Source organism: Perca flavescens, chromosome 1 (genome assembly GCF_004354835.1).
Source record: "Perca flavescens isolate YP-PL-M2 chromosome 1, PFLA_1.0, whole genome shotgun sequence".
NCBI lineage: Eukaryota > Metazoa > Chordata > Actinopteri > Perciformes > Percidae > Perca > Perca flavescens.
Window position 1 is genome coordinate 10254842 of NC_041331.1, and position 6000 is coordinate 10260841.

General features: G+C 40.2%; 1 protein-coding gene across 10 annotated transcripts in view; it reads right to left on the reverse strand.

Moving 5' to 3' along the window:
* The window catches only part of celf1 (cugbp, Elav-like family member 1), a 58457-nt gene extending 54884 nt beyond the window's left edge, over nt 1-3573 (reverse strand). For 5 of the 10 annotated variants that reach the window (XM_028599209.1, XM_028599542.1, XM_028599457.1 and 2 more), the window contains exon 1: nt 282-487. The gene's annotated coding sequence lies outside the window, so the exon portion shown is untranslated. Of the gene's footprint in view, nt 1-281; nt 489-3533 lie in introns of those variants that run through there. The other 5 variants (XM_028599793.1, XM_028599712.1, XM_028599870.1 and 2 more) reach the window with 3 other exon arrangements.
* Between the last annotated feature and the right edge of the window lie 2427 nt (nt 3574-6000).

Below are 6000 nucleotides of genomic sequence, written 5' to 3' on the forward strand. Positions count from 1 at the left end.
AGCACAGATCGTACCGTTGCTGGTTAACGGTGGCACCAGAAACATGCAGAGCTTAACGTTACTTAACCAGAGAAACTATCATGACGTAATTTCATAAACACATCACTGTCAGTAGGCTATGTAAACTGTTATATTATTAAACTGCCGTTTGGCCCACATTGAGACTGGACAAGCACTAGTGCTAGCTAAATGATCGACCACACAAGCACCGTGGGTATGTTATGGTATGGTAACGTTAGCTAGCTAGAATAGCGTTTGATAACTTCAAATGACCAACTTACCCGTGTTTTTACGCCACTGTTAATATGACTTGTGCTTAAAACAAAATGTCGTTTTGGATGTTTGCTTAGGATATAACGTTAATCATGCTGTACTTTTGGAGACAAGCCGACTACTAGCTACATAGGTGAGTAACTTGTGGTCTGTCACTTCAGACATTTAGCTAGCTAGCTGTGTAAAATGGCAGTCTCTCTCTCCTGCTGAACCAAAGCTGGGGCTAGGGGGTGGAGGGGCCAGGCAGCTGTAAAAGAGACAACATTGTATGTGCTATTTGCTTCAAGATAGATTTTAATAGCTGTATGAAGATTATTTATCAATAGAAAAACATGAGCGATAATTGGTATTTAGTGTTCTTTGAGTCGTCAGTGAAAGTGCACGTGACAATTCCCTGGGTTAAAGTGTAACGTGGTACAGTCCATACCTTCCTTAGACTGTAAAAAAAGACCATAATGGTCAATCATTTCCTAATTCCCAATAAGCTTTTGATGTGGCTTATGTGTTATTGCTAAAAGCCTTTATTGATGCTTAGAGGGAAAATTCGTATATTGCAGCAGAAGGACAAAAATAAGTACACATACATAATAAGATAACTTAAATGTAGGCCTAATGTTTTAATCAATCAACATTTGAAACAATCAACTTCACTAGAAATGAAATAGATCAATAAAGACATTTAACATTACTAATAAAACAAATATATTATCTATTGAACAAATTGACAACTAGGGCTCAAATACATAAAATGCAGTAAATGAAGTAGTGTGTGGTATGACCAAACCTGTATTATAAACCTCAAATACATTTGACTGGTAAAAAAAAACAAAAATTGAAAGTTGGCCTTTCAAAGGTTGCCATGTCATTTATTATTAAATAAATACATACATAATTAAATAAATATGATAATGTAGAGAGAGACGGTCATTATAGCAAATACAACCCCGACACGGTGATGTAGGACCCTACATGATGCAAAGCTTATTACGAGGCTACTTACCAAATAATTCAATAATTTGACACACACTTGATTTAAAAAGGATTTTATTTTTTTAATACGATTGTATTGCTTCCCCTAAAGAAAATAGTTAGTTCTGTCTCCACGTTTGGAACACTGCATCCATAGCAATGTAAACTGTGTAGCCTAGGCTACTTAGCGTTATAATTCACTTTAAACCAGAGGTGACAGAAGTAGAAGTATAGATACTAGGGTTTGAAAAGTATCATATAGTATATAAGTATCAACTCAAGCTTTTTACTCAAGTAAAAGTGTAAAAGTACTGGTTTTAAAACTACTTAAAGGTCCAATATGTAATATTTGTACTGTAATAAATCCAAAAATGACACCAATGCCTCATCAGATATTAAGGAAACATGTTAAACTGAAATACTATCTTTTCTGACAACAATGCTAATTTCAGTATTTTTTCTTTTTGAAATTTACATTCCGTGACGGAATTTATGTTTATGTTTTGATCTGTGTGTTATCATCAACGGCCCAGTTTGACAGGCAGGCCGGGTTGCCAGATATACCTGTAAAAACGTAAACCCAGCGCGCTACAGCTGTAACGTTAGTACAGCCATGAAAGCAGCAAACAAACAAACAGGATCAACGGAGATAGATTCTACATGACATAAAAAAAGAAAACAGCATGTTTCTAACAGTTGCGTGACCAGAGACATAACAATCCCCTGGTAAATATTGGAGATGTATTTGAAAGATGGAGACAGCTTAGAGCCCAAAAGGACGCAGAGTTGGCTTATTTTCTCCTGAACCGGTAAGCATTAGCTTCACGCTAATTTATCACAGCTACTAGGCACGGGCATTTTTTGTCATTTCAACATTTGTGTACTCACATTGAATTATATAGCTAGAGTAACCGAGTTGGTTACTCGCAAAAACAATTGAGACATAGCCAGTAAAGTGATCCCGACGGGTCCTGGCTAACGCCGCCATGCTAACCCTGCTAACTGTTAACGTTACCGGGCAGCCCATGGCTGTTTACAGCGTGTAGCCTCTTCAGCGGCTGGAGCCGACAACGGTGAGTTATTTTAAGCCACGAGAGGGGGGCTGTAAATCGGAAAGAGGGGACTATGAGTTTGCAGTGTGTTTAGCGATTGTTGCCGTAATGCTAAGCCAATGAAGTGTGTTCCGTCGGCAAGGTAGTGGTATTTTTAGCGTTTTGTATTGTAATTCTAAGCCGAGGAAGTGTGCCTGACTGGCGTGTGGAGAGGACAGTGAGGTTGTTGTGTTTTTAGCGGTTCATACTGAAATTTTAAGCCGAAAAAGTGTGTCTGTCAGTTGGTTACAGAGCTCTGTGTGAGCACGGGCTTTTATGACTGTCAATATAGCCAGCATCTACCGTTAGCTACTCCGCTGTGCTGTGGAGTAATGTCTGGCTATGTGAGACTAGCATCTAACGTTAGCTACTCTGCTGTGCTGTGGAGTAATGTCTGGCTATGTGAGAAAAGCGTCCAGCTACATTGTTGTGAATGCTGCTGTCTCAGCCTGGCAACCTCCGTGAACTTCGAGTCTGGGCAGGAGGGGGCGGGGGAGACGACTCTCCAGTATTTTGAATTGGTAGTGCAGTAACTATTTTAACCGCTAGCTGCCAGTATTACACACAATATTATATATTGCACCTTTAAAGTATAATAGTAAAAGTAACGTAAGGGAAAAAAAATGCCATTAAGGAAAAAAGCTTAGCCCGCCCCACAGGGGCCTATAGTGCCCTGTATACCCCAACTCCACAAAAGAATTGGGCCATTTTTCTAAAGGCCATAATGACTATAATGTTATATTAAAATCATACTTGCAAACTCAGAAGGGCTGAAAAATGTGACACATCTCTCTATCTCTCTCACTCTATATATATATATATATATATATATATATATATATATATATATATATATATATAAAGGGAGCACCTTGTTCAATTGTATTTGTCTGTTCTGTATGTTCAAAAATATAAAACAATTAAAAGGTGATCTAAATTTAAAAAAAAAATGAGCACAAGGCGACATTAAAGAACGGCTTGTGTCACAGTGTCAAAATTAAATGATTTATTAAAAATGTAATAACAATAACTTATAACAATATCTTATTTGAGGCTGAGTCTGTGTTTTTCAGAGAACGGCAGCTACAGTCTGGTGTTACAATCCTCTACAGTGATATACAGATACACTTTTACACTGTTTAGCTGTCAGCATTTTACCGTGTTTACTCCAGCTGCAAGCTAACAGTAGGCTAACGTTACCTGCTGTCGAGTCTAGTGTTGACTAGCGTCCTGTCCAGCGATGTTTCAGTTCCCTCTAACGTCCGTTTTCGGAGCATCAGACAGAAGTGGCATTTAAGTGGCACCTAATAAGGCACTGAAATCCGTGTTGCTATTGTTAAGGCACTAGTGCCGTATTAGCACCGGGTCTGTGCAGGTGCGATGGATCGCGTACAAACCAATAGGGTGTCGGAATGGTATATGTTTATACTTCTTATCCAACCACAATCAAATTCACTCTATCCGGATGGCGCGATTTATCTGACTAGGTTTTTTTTTTTTGTGTGTGTGTGTGTGTGTGTTTTTGAACAATGACAAGCCGGAATGAAAACAAGCCAAACTGAAATAGGAGTAAGGAGGCTATTTTTAAAATGTAAGGAGTAGAAAGTACAGATAATTGTGTGAAAATAGAAAGAGTAGAAGTAAAACGTCTGCTGTAAAATAATTACTCCAGTAAATAGATACCCAAAATTTCAACTTAAGTAAGGTAATGAAGTACACTTGACACCTCTGCATTAAACTGAACATTTCCGTTGACAGTGAAGTAGCCTAAAAGACAAGGTGAATGGGACTTCTTTGGGAATATTTATATGGACGTTTCTGTCCTCATTCATCTCGTTCTTGCCCAGGCGCTGCAGTTGACACACTTGGAAACACAATGTTACAATGTAACCGTTGTCCCTACGGCTGAAGTTATTGTGTAGCGATCCTAGACTGTATGAAAATGAAGCGATATGCGCTCACCAGATGTCCTGCCTTGCCTGGATTTTCCCCACTTTTTGCCACAGCCGATTAATTAACCAGACTTCTTTCTACAGAATGATGGATGTCCTCCAGAGTGATCAGAACTGTGTCCATGGCAACGCTCTGCTATACATGGCAGCATTCTGTTATGCAGAATTATCAGACGTGATTGACCAATCAGAATCAAGTATTCAACCAAGCCGTGTAATCATTTTATCTCACAGTTTCAGACCAAAGACACTAGCTAGTAGCCCGTATCATCATCACATCACTATCTGCCAGAAAAAATAAAACATGAGGTCAGCAGATTTGCTGGTTCCCAGATTAACTAGTGCACAGCTGTCAAACCTCTCCCCCGAGGACCTGTTGATATTAAGGGCACCGTTGATCTGTTGGTAGGAAAACTGTAATGGGTCCACTGTGCTGGGTAGTGAGGAGCAGATGTAATCCTTGACCAGTTCAAAAGCATTTCATCACTACAGAGGTGAGTGCCACTAGGCGGTAGTCATTCAGGATGGCTGGTCTTGTTTTCTTGGGAAAAGGAATGATGGTTGACTTCTTGAAGCATGCTATGACAGAGTAATAATAATAAATTGAATTTATATAGCGCTTTTCAAGGACTCAAAGTCGCTTTACAGGGAAGGTAGAAAACAAAAACAAGGCAAAACAAAACAAAATAAAACCAAACAAAACAAGATTCAGGCACAGATGAAAAGGGAGGGGAGCGTGGGGCTAAGGATAGGCAGAGGTAAAGATATAGGTCTTGAGGCGGGACTGGAAGATGGTGAGAGACTAAGAGGTGTGGATCTCTTGGGGGAGGGAGTTCCAGAGCCTGGGAGCTGCCCTGGAGAAGGCTCTGTCCCCAAGACTGCAGAGATTGGATTTATGGATGGAGAGGAGACCGGATCTGAGGGACCGTGAGGGTTGGTAGGGGCAGAGGAGGTCAGTGAGGTATGAGGGAGCCAGATGGTGGAGGGCTTTGTAGGTGAGGACAAGGATTTTGTAGGTGATCGGGTGGGAGATGGGAAGCCAGTGGAGTTGTTTTAGGTGATGTGAAAATGGGCTGAGCAACGGTAAAGTTAGCGTTATAGCCACAGCTATCCAGAGAAACAATCAAAGATCACAGCACACTTATCATCACAATAATCACTAACACAGTTGTTCAAAGTTTGGAGAATGAGGAGGAACTATGGAGTTATATTCCTAACTTTATTCAAGAGCACATTCTTTCAATTTGAGAGTATTTCTCACTGATATTACGCTCTGCTTGTGCTCAAACGTTCTGCTTGGACTCAGATATGTTGTTGCTTGGACAGATTTCCTGCTCTCAACTTTGGCCCTTCTCTTCGCACTGATTCTGCATGCTTGCAAATCTTCTCTCGGATTGTTTGTGTTAAAACCCTATCAAAATTCCTCAGCATTGACCAATGAAATGATCCCTGCCCCATTGAGGGTGCGTTCGTTTTACTTTAGAACATCCCTTGCGGGCGGGTACTCTGTAACCGATTTACCCCCGCCATCCATTGCTTTATTATTATTATATGTCAACAATGTGCACAGAATGGTCAACGCATTTTCACCTGCACCCATCAGGAAACGGGAGAAAGGTTTGAAGTGTGACATATATATCGATTTACATCCACAACTACGAGGGTGAGTAACATAAATGAAGCACATAGCATATGGCGCTAGCATATAGCCTAGC